An 18,063-nucleotide genomic window follows, 5' to 3' on the forward strand; every position below is an offset into this window, starting at 1 on the left:
CAAGATAACTGGTCTAAGCTTGTTTGAGCAATCTTCTTTTAGTTGAGTTTTCTCCTAGGAGATTTATTGGGTTATAGACAAAATATGAAGGAAGCATCATATTAAAAGAAAAATCTGTTAAATATTGAGATATAAACAATGCTGCTTTGAAAACTACCCAAAAGAACGCAACCCACAAGGGAGGATACAATCTTTTGTTTCTCACATCAGAACACGAGGAGTCTGTCTTCCTTTTTTCCAGAAAAAACTGACCACAGACCGTCAATGATGGTACAGGCCCTGAGGATGAAGAAGTGTCCAGTCCTAGTAGCAACAATTGCTGGTGTGGCAGCACATTTATTTGTAGGAAAGAGGGGCTCAAAAGAAAGAACAGAGATTCAAGAACTTAATATCACATAGCTAATAGAGAGCAAAGTTAAGCTTCAAAACATGTTCTGTTGACTCCATAAGCCATCAGAATATTAACAAAACTTGACAACTCTTCACAAAATTTCTGAAAAAAGTAGGAAGAACATTAATTTTGTCACAAGAGATTAGTTTTAGCTCTAGTGTTTTCTTTTGGGTAACCTCAGACAAGTTTCTAAGCTATGTATTGGTTTTATTGTTTACTAGTTCATTTCTCAATAGTTATGAAAATAATCTAAGACTAACACAGTTCATGCATGTTAAATACTATAAATATATTAAGTTGTGAATCTAAGTATTATTGGTTAAAATAATAAGCTAAACAAGAAATGCCAAAATAGGAGGAAAATGGTGATAGAGATGGTAAATGCTATCTCCTCGTTTGGGGACTTTGTTAGTCAAGAATTTGCCTTCTCATTCCGTTATTTTTGATGCTGAGGACATTTGACTCATTATGGACAAGTCTGAGGCTACATGTGATGCTGTGTTTCTGTGGCATAGTCATTAAAACATTTCTGACCAAAAGAAAAAAATAATGATTTTTTAATGAGTCTTCAGAAAGAAGTAAAGACATGTTTATTTTTTCAGAATGCTTTTAATAACAGCTGATAATAAGCACCAATGATTTAAATTTGGGCTCATACTTAGAAGGAGCAAGAACACACCACAGTTAAAGGCACAGGTTTTCGAAAAAGCAGACACAATTCAAACCCTAGCTATTCCACTCAATGACAACATGACTTTCATTAAATTAATAAGCATTTTTTCACGGATGAATTGGAGATAATAACTCTTGTAACAATTAAATTAGCTAGAATATATAAATCAGTTATCACAGTGCTTAATTACTGTGTAGCAAAGACTCAATATGTGACTTTACCATTCCTGTTTTTATTTTGAATTTCCATAAAATTGGAATAATATTTAAATGATAATATTTAGAACCAGTATATTTGAATAACAGTATTTAAAACAGAAAAAAAAAAGCCTTTGTGACTGAGAAAAATAAACATCTGCCAGGTTTTATCAGGTTTTTTTTTTTTTTAACTCATTTAAAAACTCAAGGCCTAACTCTAAAAGAGAGGTAAACAATCTTCACAGAACTTAAATTACTAACAATATTCTCCATGAAGGTTTATTTCTCTTTTGTAATAAATTTTGTAATAAATTTTAATATTCAGTGCAGAACCAAATGCTATTGGAAAATGCTTACAGAATCTGCAATGTAGTAATTAAACAAATCCCATTGATAGAGTGACTATTATCCTTAATCCCTGGGTTGTATACTTACAGAATTCATTTACTGAGAAAAGTGGCTTAAAACCACAACTCGAGTTTTCTTACAGCAACAAACATTTTTATTTCTTAAAATCCTGTGACTTAAACAAGCAATTATTCTTCCTAAATTTTGTGTGGTTAGGTGATTCAGGAGAGCCTCACTCACCTATCTAGCTGCAGACAGCCTGCTTGGTCTAGTGGAATTCAGAATGGAGGGCTCGCATCTGCTGCATGTTATCTCTTCAGATCCAAAAGACCGTGCCAGTATTTTCTATACACAATGTCAAGATTTGAAATAGCAGAGAGCATGTAAGTCCGAATGCACAAGCACTTTTCACGTCTATAATTACATCACAGTTACTAATGTCCCATTGAATAAAGTAAGCCAACTGTTAAAGTCCAGATTCAAGTAGCAGAGAATTTCACTTCTTGTTGAAAGGAATAGCAAAGAGATATTAGAGAATCGTAATGATTGTGTGAAAGATTGTGTGGCCATTTTTGTGCTCTACCATGCTATTTGAGATTGCTCAAGTTATTTACTTAAATTATGCCGCATAAATGATCAATTATGAGGTTTTGATTTATGGGCAAATACAGGCTTACATTGAAGAAAATATGTCAGCTAGGACTTTCATAGCTACAGAGAAGGCGATGACTGGCTTCAAAACTTCAAAGGGCAGGCCGAGTCTTTAATTAGGAGCTAATGCAGCTGGTAACTTTAAGTTGAAGCCAATGCTCATTGACCATTCTGAAAATTCTAGGGTCCTTAAGAATTATGCTAAGTCTACTCTGCCTTTGCTCTATAAATGTAAGAACAAAGCCTGGATGACTATATATCTGTTTATATCATGGTTTACTGAATATTTTAAACCCACTGTTGAAGCCTACTATTTAGAAAAAGCTATTCCTTTCAACGTATTACTGCTCATTGACAATGCAACGCCTCACCCAGTAGATCTGATGGAAATGTGTAAGGAGATTAATTTTGTTTTCATGCCTGCTAACACAACATTCATTCTGCAGTTCATGGATCAAGGAGTGATTTTGACCCTTAAGTGTTATTCTTTAAGAAATACATTGTGTAATGCGTTGCCTGCCATATATAGCGATTCCTCTGATAGAACTGGGAAAAGTAAATTGAAAACCTTCTGGAAAGAAGTTTCTAGATGCCATTGAGAACATTAGTGATTTATTGCAAGTGGTAAAAATATGAACATTAACAGACATTTAGAAAAAGTTGATTCCAACCTTCATGGATGACTTTGAGGGGCTCAGGACTTCAGTGGAGTAAGTCACTGAGATGTGATAGCAATACCAAGAGAACTAGAATTAAAATTGAAGCCTGAAGATGTGACTGAGTATGGCAATCTCATGATAAAACTTGAACTGATGAAGAGATACTTCTTATGAATGAGCAAAGGAAATGATTTCTTGAGATGTAATCTACTTCTGGTGAAAATGCTATGAACATTGTTGAAATGACAACAAAAGATTTGTAATACCATGTACACTTAGTTGATGAAGCAGTGGCAGGATTTGAGAGGATTGACTAATTTTGAAAGAAATTTTATAGTGGGCAAAATGGTATCAAAAAGTGTTCCATGCTACACCAAAAGCTTTTGTGAAAGGATGAGACAATCATTGTGGCAGACTTCGTTTTTACCCTATTTTAAGAAATTGCCACAGCCACCCCAACCTTTAGCAATCATCACCCTCATCAGCCAGTAGCCATCAACAATAAGTCAAGAGCCCCCACCAACAGACAATTTGCAACTTGCTTAAGACTCAGATGACTTTTTAACATTTTCTGGCAGTGAAGTATTTTTAAATTAAGATATGTACCTTGTTTTCTTATATATAATGCTACTGTGCACTTAATAGACTTCAGTATAGTATAAACATGACTTTTATATGCACTTGGAAACAAAAAAAAATTGTACAGTTTGCTTTATGTTGATACTTACCTCATTGTGGTGTTTGAAACTGAACCTGCAATATCCCCAAGTATGCCTGTTGTTAGAATCTAGGAACAGAGAACAGTGAAGTATATACTAATTGATAAAATTTATTGTTATAAATTACTAAGTTATTAAAATTTGTATTTTCTCAGTCACTTGACCTTCATTATTTTACCTTACATATTACTAAACCCCTCATATGCTTATTTTTTCTTAGCATACTTCTCATAGAAAACATGCTTTTGAATAGATAACTCGGAGTATATCTAGAGTATTATGATAAATGTCACGCTTGTCCTTTAGAAATGAATTATGCACTAAGCCTTTATTTGAGAGGACCTCTGTGGAATGTTTGCTTGGTACTGCAAATTAAAGGAAATAAAAGACTCCTAGACTTGAGGAGCTTATAGTCACAGTAAATTCACATATGAAAACAGGTAATTATAATAAACTCTGACACATTTATCCATCAATGGAAAATTGTTTGACCAATAGAAAAATTCATTCAGGTTTATAGAATTAATGGATGCAGTACGGATAGAGAAAGGTATTGCTTTTAGAGAAATTGAGGAAACTGTTGCATCATCACTTTGCTGCATCATGACTTTTGTGAGAGCAGCATGGTTAGGTACATCTGATAGAACATCCAGAGTGATGCCAGCTAAGTTTTTGAGATAGTCCTTTTCAAGGTAATAACTTCAACAAAGAAGAACTTTGCTTCCAACATCAATGATTCTTGCACCTCTCGGAAATAATAAAATAATATTATTACAAATGAAAATTTTGAAGGTAAATATTGACCTGGAATGAAGTGGCATTAATAAAACTCAAGAAAAAATGTGTAGATGAACACATTACCAAACCTGAAAACACAAGACAACAGCAATAACAACAAATAATATAATTCATGTAAATTAGTAAAGCCACTGTGGAAAACAATAGAGGTCCCTCAAAAAACTAAAAATAGAACTACCATATGACCCAGCAATTCCACTGCTGAGTATATATTCAAAAAATGAAAAGAAAATCAGTATATTGAAAAGATGTACACACTCCCATGTTTATCGTAACACTATTCACAATAGCCAAGACAGAGAATTAACTTCAGTGTTCATCAGATTATAAATGGATAAAGAAAATGGGTATATACACATACACTGGAATAATATTCAGCCATGAAAAGTGAATGTTTTTCATTTGCAGCAAGACAGTTGGAACTAGAATACATTATATTAAGTGAAATAAGTTAGGCACAAAAAGACATACATTAATATTCTCATTCATATGTGGAAGCTAAAAAAGTTGATTATCATGAAAGCAAAGAATAGAATGTTGGTTACCAGAGGGTGAGAAAGGTAGGGAGAGGTGGAGATAAAAGGGAGTTGTTTAATAAATACAAAAATACAATTAGTAGAAGTAATGAGTTCCAGTGTTCAATATTACAGTAGAACTACTAAAGTTAATAATAACATACTGTATATTTCAAAATAGAAGAGAAGATTTGGACTTTTCCCAACACAAATAAATAATAGTTGTTTAAGGTGATGAATGTCGCAATTATTTTGATTTGATCGATTTGATCATTAGACATTATTTGCTTGTATCAAAGTCACACATGTATGGCATAACAGGTGCAACTCTTATATATCACTTTTAAAAAGCTAAAAAAGAGAATAGAATCGTAATTCCACAAGTTGTAGAAGTTTTGGGGTCCCCCCAAAAAAGAGGAGAACAAAAGGAAATGATGATCAAGTCCTAATTAATATTTTAGTATTTGCAAATATAAACTACAAATGAGATTAGAGATTTAACTAAACAATATTTAGTTAGAACTTATAATTTTTATGCTATAGTTAAAATGTGTTATTCACTTAAATTTGTTACATGTGACGGATTACATGGATTAAGACTGAAGGAAGTATATTAAGCAGAAGAAGAAATATTATTAGAAATTTGGAAAGGAAATGTTCACAGTTGCCATTTTTAACTCTTATTCTGATAATTTAATTTAAAAGTGAACCATGATTTAGAGAATCCAGCAATGTGTGGGGGCAACTATCTTGGTAATTTCCTCATTTGAAATAATGCAGAGATGTTTTTGGTTTAATTGGGTTTAAATAAACTGCAATACACTGCAAAGGGCATCCACTTGTTTAAAGGGGGACTAAAAATAGTTCCCTGATAGGAGAGTCAATCCTTTATGTTTTTCTTACAAAATATTGTGTGGGACAATGATTTTCTGTGATACACAATTTGATTCTTAGATATATTTATCAATAACTTTGGAAAGTACCCTGAGATTTGTATTCTGTTTACTGCTTTAGAACCACTGACAAAATTGTTTCCTTTGGAGTAATTATGTTGTATTGATGTATTAAAAATGTGGTGCAGGCTAATGTGGAGAATCTGGTCTGCCACTTTAAATCAATGGTGATCTATAGAACTATATGAGGTCAAGTACTGTTCAGGCTACACTTGCAACAAATCATAATGTCACGTTAAGTACTTACAGAGTGTTATTAACCAAAGAAAACCTCCTGGGGAAAGAAGATGTTTGTTGAGGATAGCATAAAGCAAGCTCTATAGGCAGATATTCAAAAAGATTGCATCAGAACAGAGATCTAATGCAGCAGGAGACAGAAAACTGGATAATAAATAATATCAGGTGGTATTAGGTCTCATGATAATGTTTGTGATTTTTAGAAAGACATTTATTTTTAGAGAGAAAAAGGAAAAATAGCATCTTCTTTCTCAGAGAAGTTCACGAATTTGAATAAGTAAACATGCCTTTTGTTCCCTAGTCAACTATCAGAAACATTTCTCTCATTTAGAATTTTCAAAAATAAAGGGACAAATAGGGGTGTGTGTGTGTGTGTGTGTGTGTGTGTGTATGGTGTGTGTGTGTGTGTCTGCATGGAGTCAAAATGAGATTGAACTAACCGATAATTTATCAAAATATTTCTTTGTGTAAATGTAATTTATTGTGTCTGTTATTTTAATTTCACTTCTTCGTTCATTGTCATGTATTTCAACCAACAATGTGCCAGGTTCTGTGCCACAAACTGAATACATGGTGCAGAATAAAACAGATACCACCTTGGTCTCTGCTCTTATAAAACTTAGTAACAGCTTATACTCTGGTAAGGGGGAACGTCTTAAGGAGATATGCTTGAATTTGAGGACGCAAAACCATCCATTGGGGGGAACACAAAGTTCAGATAAAGTAATGAAACAATAGATGAATCCTTGGACAAGAAGATACAACAAAACAGTTGTGGTGAGTGACAGAAGCGCGTGTGATCTGGTTGTCTTGGTTATACCTCAGAAGTCTGTATCCTCTGCTCTTTTCTCTAGTGATCTATCTCATCTTTCTCCACTTCTATTCGCTTATATTTCTATTCATTATCCAGCTTTGCTTATGATTCTGCTGTCTTCTGTCTCCATGTCATACCCTTAAATCTATAAAAGAGAGGTTCAGGCTAGTTATGTACCAGCTATATCAATCAGAATTCTTTCTTATGAGCGACATTATACACTTCAATTATTTTAATTTTAAAAAACTATTGGGCAACTCACAGAATATACAAAAGGGAGCAGATGATCAGGTGTAGGGCAATGAAGACAGAAACAATGTCCAAATTACCTACAGAGGTCTCTTTTAGCATAGGATAGCAGCAACTCAGGAGTCTGTACAATCTGGACACTGGATGATGCTCTCATACAGCTAGCTTAGGAACTGGATATATCTGCTAATCTCCTTAATAGAATGAATTATCTGCTGTGTATTCTTTATGAAATATCATAAGCATAAGAAGGGGGTTCAAATATGTTTGGTAGCCAAAGATCTGCTAAAATTTTCCAAATGGAAGTCTCCTATTGTGCAGGATTTTGGTGTCTTACAACTTAAAGGTTCCTGAACTCTATGCAATCTATAGTGTTTTGTGGTTATTTAGCTACCATTCCTTCATCGAATTACTAGAGGTAATGGTAACAGACTCAAATGACCCAAATGAACTTATATAGACTGTGTGTGTGTATATGTGTGTATATATGTGTGTGTATATATATAGTATATGTGTGTATATATATGTGTGTGTATATATATGTATACACACATATACACACACATACACACACATACATATACACACACATATATATACACACATATATACAAGTATCTGTGACTATTTCTCAGGGGAAACCATGACTTTAAATGGTTAGAGTTTCATGAATTTATCTTAAATAAAATAGGCTTAGTAATTTTTCACTTTGATTGTGAATAATAAGCATAATGCTTTTAAAAATATATATTCTATCATATTCCAAAAAGTTTACTTAGAAAATGATGAACTATATGTAACCCAGTGGTAGAAAGTAATATACAATTGAAATAAAACAACTTTTGAAAATATTAAGTAATATAAAGATGGAAAAAATTATTTTGATATCTTGTCTACATGCTATATGTGACTTCAAATTCTCAAAATTAGATTCTGAGCATTTCAGAAGACAATCCAAAGAAGGAAGTCTAACAAGTTACATGATCAATAATGTTCATGATTCAAAACAAAACAATACAGATTACTCAATGTAAGTATAACAATTACCTTTTAAAACCCCAAAGAAATATTTCAGTGATTGCATTCCTCATAAAAAACCACTGTGAAATAAACTGAAGTGGTAACAAATTTATGAAACTAGTAACCATTTCCTATAAACAATTCTTACAATGTTTCTTACAGTAAGTTGATAGAATGTGCTGAAGCCTAACTTTATTTTTAAAAATTCTAAGAGATTTAAAATATTATATATATATTAGATTATTATAAAAATAAAAACTATACAAAGTAAATATTGATAATTTTTTTTTACTGGTAGATCTGTACAGTTTAGAGACTGAGTAAACATTGTAGAGAATTCAAGAAACTGATATAGAGGAAATGTTAAACTGCATATTCTCCAGGTCAAAATCTACTAATATGAATCTTTTCAACTATTTCGCAAATAATAATCAGATGTGAATTTTGGATTACACTCTGGCAATTATTTGGAGCACACATTTTCTATGTTGCTAAATGCTTTAACAACCAACTAAGCTTGATATAGGTTTGCTAGGCTAAGTAACATAAAAAATCTGAAAATGATTTTACATTAAAGCATCATAATATGTAAAACTATTACCATCCTTACTTTATCTTATCTCAAGGTTAAGAGTGAACTCTTCTTATCTCAGTTCTAGCTTATGGAAAAAAATAATAGGCATTATATTTCACAGGATCATCATGAAGATGCTTCAGAATAAGTTACTAAAAAGAAGCTAGTTGATTCCTAAGTTAACACCATGGAGGGAATAAAAAGTCAAGAGTGTGAATACCTTAGAGAATAAATTGCAAGTAAGTATCAAGAGAGCAGGGAGAGTTACCTTTTAAAAAAAAAAAAAATTGCAGCCTAGAATTTGAAACTTAGAACAAATGGAGGTGTTGGGGGTAGGGGTGCAGAGTGGGAAAGAGTGGATTTGTGTCTTCAAACTGAAAAATTCAAAAATTATAATATAGGTGAGGCAGATGCACACAGATCTACCAATGACTATTTTGGGGGACAAAGCTATATTCATGTTTATTGTGAATTATATGTGGTCAAGAGTGAGGATAGCTAGCTCACTTGCAATTGCTCTCTTTGGTCCTGTAGTATAGGCCCACCTATAGGAAGGAAACAGTCTCGAAAGAGGGAAGTAATTGTGTCTCTGGTCTGCACTCGGCAAAAGAAGTCAGGAAACAGCAGAAGGAGCAATTCACCAATATCATCAAATATATTATCAGTAAAAATTTCTAAAATTTGGGGTTAATTCTGAAAAACAAACAAACAAACAAACATCAGAATAAATTGCAAAAGTGCTTATTAAAAGAATGAGTTAGTTTAGTTGCATGTCAGGCCTAACGATGATAAAGCCAAGTTCCAATAGTGCTAGCAAAATTAGAATGATTTTGATGAGATTAAATTCTTGTCACATTCTGATTCTTAATAGGTGTGGAGAAAGATATGGTGTCAAAGAAAAAGTCAATAGCTATCTCTGTCATGCTGTAAGATGTCTTTCTTCCTGACTACAGATCTCTGAAAACAGAGGGGAAAAAATTGTATCTTTGAATTTTAAAAAGAAAATGTATATTACATAGGTCTGAACACTTTTAATTTTCTAAGTCAGACAGTATTTTAAGACTTAAAAGATTATAGGGCTTTTAAACAACCTAACTGTGAACAACAACAACAAAAAAAAATCATCAAAACTACAAGAACTTTCATCTAGGGTCAGGGAAAGAAGTCTACTAAATAATTATTAAAGTGGAAGCAGCTGAAACCCAAACTCTAGTTTTACTTGACTGTGTCGTAAAAGTTATGCTTGCTCAGAAATCTGGGGTGTGTGTGTGTGTGTGTGTGTGTGAGAGAGAGAGAGAGAGAGAGAGAGAGAGAGAAAGGGAGGGAGGGAGGGAGGAAGGAAGGAAGGAAGGAAGGAAGGAAGGAAGGAAGGAAGGAAGGAAGGAAGGAAGGAAGGAAGGAAGGAAGGAAGGAAGGAAAGGGGAGAGAGAGAGAAAACAGAAAGAAAAGAAAAGAAAAAAGAAAGGAGGGAGGGAGGGAGGGAAGGAAGGAAGGAAGGAAAGGGGAGAGAGAGAGAGAAAACAGAAAGAAAAGAAAAGAAAAAAGAAAGGGAGGGAGGGGAAGGAAGGAAGGAAGGGAGGGAGGGAGGGAGGGAGGGAGGGAGGAAGGAAAAAGGGAAAATAAGGACCTTTCCAAAGAATCTGTAATCAAAACTCTATCTACAGCATCAAGGTCAATTAGATGTTGATATTATCTCTCTGTGAAATAATTTAAAAAATCAGCTTCATTCATGTTTAAAATACCTTAGCAAATCACTAAAGAAAATAAATCCTGATGGAGGATGTATATAATGATCTTACCAACATTTAACATTTGCAATACTTATCAATAAGAAAGAAAGGAAGCTATATTAATATCTGTTTACCACATTAGAGTGTAGTAGCAATTTACTGTCATGAAATAATGGATATTGGTACTTGTTTCAGAATATCATACATACAACACACAGATGGGTTTAAGACACTTAATATTTTTAAGTGTCTTAAAACTATTGGTGTTATACCTAAGGTCAGGGAAAGTGTTCAAAAGATTAAATTTAGAATGACTGGAGCATAACTAAAAAGGGAAAACACAGTTCTCTTTTAATGTATGTTTCTACACTGCTTTCTTCCTAGACATCACACCTAAACCCAATACAGCATTCATAAATATCTACCTCAGCCAAACAGAGCACAATTTACAAGCAAAATAGATTTTGTTTTCTTCATTCTGTTTCTACATAACTAATTCTCTTTTATTTCTTCCACTGCTTATAGTTCCAATGAAAAAAGCTATGGAATGAAACTTGTTATAAAAGTGGACTTTAGGGTGCATTAAAAATGATTGTGTGTAGACAACAGAACATTAAAACATATTGTCTTAGGAACAGATGCCAGCTGGCAGGGAATAGAGCACTTTATTTAATTTTTTAACCAAGACAGATTATGTGTACTCCTCAAAGACACTATTACATATAGGACAATTTATTGCCACCATTGCAATGGAAACAATTCAAAACTGGGTAGACATATTATTTTGTATTTCTATTTTGTTTATAGTAAAGATAAACTGTTTCAGGCAGTTTATAGTAACATAGCAATTATTAGTACAATCTGGAGGTTGAAAGAAGGTAGACTTCCTTCTGGATACTGGAGTAGCCATTTCTGTTCTCCTGTTCAATCCGGCCTCCCCTCGTTCCTTAGCATGACTGTGAAGGACATCTTAGGAAAGTCTTTTACTCAGTATTTTCCCCCTCAGCTGTAAATAGGAAAGCCTTTTGTTTAATTCATGCTTTTTTAATCATAGGTAAAAGTCCAAATCCTCTGCTAGACAGGAATCCTCTAGCTCATATAGGATCCATGGTTCCTGGACAAACCCTCTGCCTTGCTGTGGTGGAGAATGATGCTGATCTGGAGGTTTAGAACTCAAGGCTCGCCTAGTCAACAGCTTGAAATCAGGCCGGGAACTAGGAAACAGCCTTAAATCAGGTCAGGAAATAAGATGGTTAGTTATATCTTTCTAGGGTCAAGCCTGCAATACCTGAGGCCCCAGACCTGGAACCTGAGGTTCCCATCAGCTACTGCAATAGCAAACCTGTGGAAGACCTAAAATACCCGTTTAAAAGACAGCCAAGGGATAACTAATTACCTACAAGCTTTCTTTGGTAACTTTGTTACATAGTTACTGTAGACTATAATAGCCATTTTCATATTTTACAGTTTCATTGCTTCCTTCCAAGCAACTGAACTCACTTGTTTTGTAATAATTAAGCAAATGTTTTAATTCATTTTTATAACAAACAGTTTAAATAGCATAGGTATCCACCCCCTGAGTTTCCCATTCTATAAAAAAAAAAAAAAAAATAACAGATATTTTTGGGTCCCATGTGGTTAACCATGGTCTGTGTATACGAGGGCTATGCATACTGGGAATCAGCTTAATTTTACAACAGAGTTTATCTTGTCGAGAGCTTGGATGACATTTCCCACGGTATCATTACCATACAAAATTAAATAGACTCCTTGGCAGTGGTCACTTTACAAAACAGAAGAAATCTAGATCTAACAGCTGAAAAGGGCAGCTGATGTCTTTTTCTAGAGGAAACATGCTGTTTTATTTCAATTAGTTAGGAGTAGTGAGGGAAATTGCCCCAAAACTAGCCGATTGAGCCTCCAGGAGACTACAATGGCTACCTGAGTCATGGAACTTTTAGTAAAAATAGTTGAGTTGGGGTTCATGGCTCCTTCCTGTAGCCAGCCCACTATTAATAATTATACTGTACCTGGTTTTTGTACCATGTGTGTTAAATCTTTTAACCAAATTTGTTTCTTCTTGCGTAGAGGCTATCAAACTCCAGATCATGATGCAGAGGGAACCCTACATGAAAGAACCCTTCTTCTGAGGCCCATTAGACCATCCTCTGGAGGACCCCTTACTGCCACAGTAACAATACCCTCTCACAGCTTGAAGAAGCCTGAGCAGTCATCTACCCTTTCCCTCTAATGACAGTTAGGGTCAACACTCCAGAGTGTGGAATGAGAGAGGAGGCAGGTAGAGGCTAGTTAGGCAGATAGAGAGGAGGGGTCTCAGAAGAAGGACATTGCCTGTGGGACCACACCAGCACTGCCTTTGTTATGTAGCTAGCAGGAGGAAATATAATTTAGAACTTACTCTTATACGAAGATTCTTGCTCATAAAGGGACTTTCCAGCTGCAAGTGCAGGTGCAGACAAAGACTAAGGACATCCTAAAATGACTTTGAACTCATTATGATGCCATTAGTATTATTGTGGTTTTAGACTCACCCCAACCCCATGGATTTCGCTTAGGCCCTAATGGGTAATAACCAAGATGGAGTCACTATGGCCAACACCAGGCATGTGCAGATAGGACGACCCCAGGAGGAAACTTTACCCCTCCCATTATGGTAAAACCCACAGAAGACTTTCTTGTTTCTGCCACATGAAAGACCCAGAACTCAACCCCATTTTTGGCAACCTCTTTGGTTCCTCTCTCACTGCTGAGAGCTTTCTTTCACTTAGTAAATCCTATTCTGCCTTACTCATTCCCCAGTTTTCTCATGCCTTATTCATCTTGGTCGTGGGACAAAAACTTAGACCTTACTAAACTAAGGAGTATGGAGACTGCACACACAAGAATTGAGTTACACTAGACTTATGAATTAATGACCATAGGTAGGTGCTCAGTTATATATTATTTTCAGAAACACACATTATGTACCTGTTTTGTAAGATTTAAAAATTATTCTGATGGTGGGACACAACAGTGACACTTGAATTGATAAAAGGCAGACTTTTGTTACTGTCAGCTCTAAGACAGAGAGCTGCTAAGCAGGATCACATGGAAAGTTGCATTTGGGGACAGGTATCAGCAAGTTACAGTAGTAGGGGGCAGTCTATGTATGACAAGTGGGGTGAAGTTAGATTTTTCAGGCTTCTTGTGAATTGGCTAATTTGAATGAATTTTGGGGGATGTAAGAGCTGTCTTTAATTGTCTGGTAACTGGCCCTGGGGCAATTAGGGCTTGTACGCACTGACCTGAAGTGTTACAGACCTGACTGAATATAATGTTAGAGAATGGATTTAATCAACTGATCAAGAAAGAAAATTAACCAGCCTTTAATCATGCCTCAATACTAGGTTAAAATAGCATTAAAAAGAAAGAAGTACCTCTATATTGGTACCTACAATGTACTAAACACTTACAGAAGCAAAGAAAATTGGAGAAAAATTTCTACAGTATTAAAGTATGAAATAAAAATTATAATTATTTGTAATCTTGTGAATGACTTTGTCAGAGTACACTGATAGATTAAAAACTATGTCAGGAACTCCATAATATGATGACATAGTGTCCTTACTTTTACTCACTTAAGAGCAGTGGAAGCCACAGGGCCCAGTCATAGAACATTTTGCAATCACATAGCTGAACTGACAATTTTGTGTGTATGTCACCCTTCCAGCACCTGACCTTTGATCGCCTTTGATTTCACTTCTATTTCTCATAATCAGTTTTAGCAACTTCTCCTCTAAGTCTATATGTATTAGCTTTGTGCCTTGTAAATCATCCTATGTAAAATCTTTGGCTTCTATACTCCGAGGTCTATATAGAAAATTTGAGGAGATTCTGCTGTGCAGCCAGTAAAACGTTTAGCTTACGATGCTAAATAATAACAGTGGTCATGATGTAAAATATTTTGTGTTATTTTATTGATACCAAAATTTTGTGTTCATAACTTAATTATTGGCATGTAAAAGAAATAATCTTTATTTTTTTAAATGTTGATATAATGTTTTTATTTAATATATATTACGTAAAAGTAAGATTTTAAAGTAAAATGCTGTTTTATCTTTAGGATATAATAATAGTAAATATATCAGTATGTAGGGAAGTTCATAGATACTACCTTTTCCATTTTTCTTTGTTGATTCTTTTTATTTAATGTATAAATCTGCTTTGATTTATGTAATCTGTTTGGTAATGAAATAAAATAAATTTTCTAGGAAGGTTGAATTTGCTAGTGTAAAAATACTTATAGTTCTGACCAAAAAGATAAACAAGAAAAACAAATATGCTGCAAAGTTTTAAGCAGAACAGATAATTCTAAGGTACAACGGAATTTAAAGCTGTGATGAGCAGCACGATAATCTGTTTCTGCTTGGCCACTGTATTAGTGTTTTCACGCTGCTATCAAAAACTACCTGAGACTGGGCAATTTATAAAGAAAAGAGGTTTAATTGACTCACAGTTCCACATGGCTGGCGAGGCCTCAAGAAATTTACAATCATGGCCAAACGTGAAGGGGAAGGTGACTACAGTGTCATTTTGCCTTTTTCTTCATTGCTCCTTATTTCCACATATCTCTTTGCATTCTCTTTAGCTCATACAAACTTCTCTCTCCTAGGAGTTTAAGGGCACCTCATTCATCACCACACTCTCATTAATATCCTTTGAATTTAAAGAATACTTTTCAGGAATGATTGACTTCATCATAAAATTTGGCCTTAAGTTTTCACTAATCCTGTACTCTGATCAACTTTCCCAGTGCCTTCTTTTGTCCCAGAATATACATTTTTACTTTCATGTACAAGCATATTACATGAAATATATCACACATTTAACACTGGGTAGTCACAGAAGTCATAGTCAGGAATGATGCATGACATAATAGGAAATGGGTTAAATAGGCAGGCTGAGAATAGGCCACTTGTTCTTGATATTCCTTTGAAGGCATTAAATTATACTATTAAGAAACATGACAGAAATAATTTTTTCTACCTGTGGTTCAGAGTGCCCAGCGAACCCTAGATCCTTAATTTTGATCAAGTTTCAACGGCCAACCTGTAATCCCTTCCTAAAAATAGAATTGATGCCATGCATTTGTTCCTCAGAGAAACTTTACTTTTTCACTTTATTTTCACTCTTCTCAAATGCTTCAATCTTTCTTGTGTGGATTGGTTTGCCTCCTTGCCTCAGACCCATTTTCCCCCCCTTTTTTTGGCCCCGTTGGATAGATAGGTTCTCTGAACTATGTCTTAGATTCTTGTGTTTACCTATTCCCAGGAGACTTTTTACAATTTCTGCTTTTCTACACTGCCTACTGAAAACAAGAACCAACTTCAACAAGTCTCACGACCAATTCTACCTCCTGAAATTGCAACCAGATTTGGATTCTTGTTCCATTTACCGCCCCCTACCTCCATTGACATAAAAGAGTAGTTTATGTACTATTAAGCTTTATCTGAATTTTAGTTCAAAATCTTCCTGTGAAGGAAATTGAACATAATTTAACAGTTTTCCACAATCATGTACACATATAGTCTACCCATTATGTTAGGCAGTGGAGATGCTGCAGTAAAAATGATAAATGAAGTCCTTGAATTCACATTTTAGAGAGAAATGCAAGAAAACACAGAAAAATACATGCATAGCACCCAACTACTTAAAAATTTTAATAAATGAAGTAAAAAAAAAATACATACGGTAGTCTAATAAAGATGAACTGACATGGAAAGTACTTCTTGACAAGAAACATTGTAAACTGGTATCTAAAGAATTTTTTTTAAAAAGCCATCTATATGAATGGCCTAGGGATGAGCATAAAAGAAAGGGCCATTTTAGAAAAGATAATGGCCTATTTAAGCAAAGAAAATGATGCCCAAGTTATTTGGTATGCTATGTAAGAGGAAGGCTATGTAAGATGATGGTAGATATGTGAATTTATGGTTATAGTAAGTGACACATTTGTAAGTTAGGGACTAGCATAATCTCACTTATGATTTTGATCTACTACTCAGAGAATGAAGAATGGGTTATTTGAACTAGGGACTGGCATACTCTCATTTATGATTTTGATCTACTATGCTTGGTGAATGAAGAATGGGTTATAGAGATGAAAAAAATGGGAGGGAAGCCATTACAAGTTATTGCAGAAATTGAAATAAGAAGTGATATAAATGTATTATTGGATAGTGGTAGGTAAGGTTTACATAAGAAAAAAAATTCTAAATATTTTGTAGAATTTGTTGATGAAACCAGCTGTAGTTTATGAGAAAAGCAATTGTTTTACAACTTGTTAAAACAGAGGCTACCTACTGAATTAAAATGGCATGGGAAGAACAGGATTGTGGAATATGATAGGATAGGACTCAAAGTTCCATTTTGTATACATTCAAATTTTATGAATAATTTTTGAAACAGTGTAATATAGGCAGTTTAATATACATGTTTGAAATTCAGTTGTAGAGTTTTTAATGATGATATAAAGTTAAAGATATAATATAAGAGATACTTAAAATCACAAAATGGTATCATATATCATAATAGCATAAATAAAACAAAGAAAGCAGAGCAACAAACAAGACTGAAATACTCTAATTTTAAATAAAAGGGAGTGGAATTTATCAATAGAGACTAAGAATATGCAGCTAAAGAGGCAGAAAAATACTGTAGAGAATGTTCCAGAAGGATGCAGTTCACAACTATCGACTACCCTTTAAGGTTCAGAAAGATGACAGCAAGAAGAAGCGACAGGATATGGCAAGAAAAAAGTTGTTAGTGACCATAAAAGTGGTATCAGAGCAATGAGGGTATAAGAGTCAATCATTGATTCTGCATCAGTAGATGCAGAAAAGGCCTTAGATAAAATTCAACATCCTTCATGTTAAAAACATCTCAGAGGCTGAATGCAATGGTTCATGCCTGTAATCCCAGCACGTTGAGAGGCTGAGTCAGTCAGATCACAAGGTCAGGAGTTTTAGATCATCCTGACTAACATGGTAAAACCCTGTCTCAATTAAAAATACAAAAATTAGCTGAGTGTGGTGGTACATGCCTGTAATTCCAGCTACTCAGGAGGCTGATGCAGGAGAATCTCTTGAACACAGGAGGTAGAGGTTGCAGTGAGCTACCACTGCACTCCATCCTGGGTGACAGAGTGAGATTGAATCTCAAAAAATAAAATTAAAAAAATCTCAGAAAACTATGTTTTTTTGAAACATACCTCAAAATAATAAGAGCCATTTATGACAAGCTCACAGCCAATATCATACTGAATTGGCAAAAGCTGGAAGCATTCCCGTTGAAAACTGGCACAAGACAAGGATGCCCTCTCTCACCACCCCTATTCAAATTAGTATTGGAAATTCTGGCCAGGGCAATCAGTCAAGAAAATAAATAAAGGGTATTGAAATAGGAAGAGAGGAAGTCAAATTGTCTTTGTGGATGACGTGATCCAATATCCAGAAAACCCCATGGACTCAGCCCCA

At 34.4% G+C, this 18,063-nt stretch overlaps 1 long non-coding RNA gene across 1 annotated transcript; it reads right to left on the reverse strand.

The window, feature by feature from the left end:
* Window positions 1–480: 480 nt before the first annotated feature.
* Window positions 481–7,727, reverse strand: LOC108582277. The gene is made up of 4 exons (XR_002517599.2): window positions 6,962–7,727; window positions 3,648–3,706; window positions 1,850–1,954; window positions 481–493 (listed from the first exon to the last, which is right to left on the reverse strand). It is a non-coding gene; the product is annotated as an uncharacterized LOC108582277 (long non-coding RNA).
* Window positions 7,728–18,063: the final 10,336 nt, after the last annotated feature.

The sequence above is a fragment of the Papio anubis genome, chromosome 13, assembly GCF_008728515.1.
Source record: "Papio anubis isolate 15944 chromosome 13, Panubis1.0, whole genome shotgun sequence".
NCBI lineage: Eukaryota > Metazoa > Chordata > Mammalia > Primates > Cercopithecidae > Papio > Papio anubis.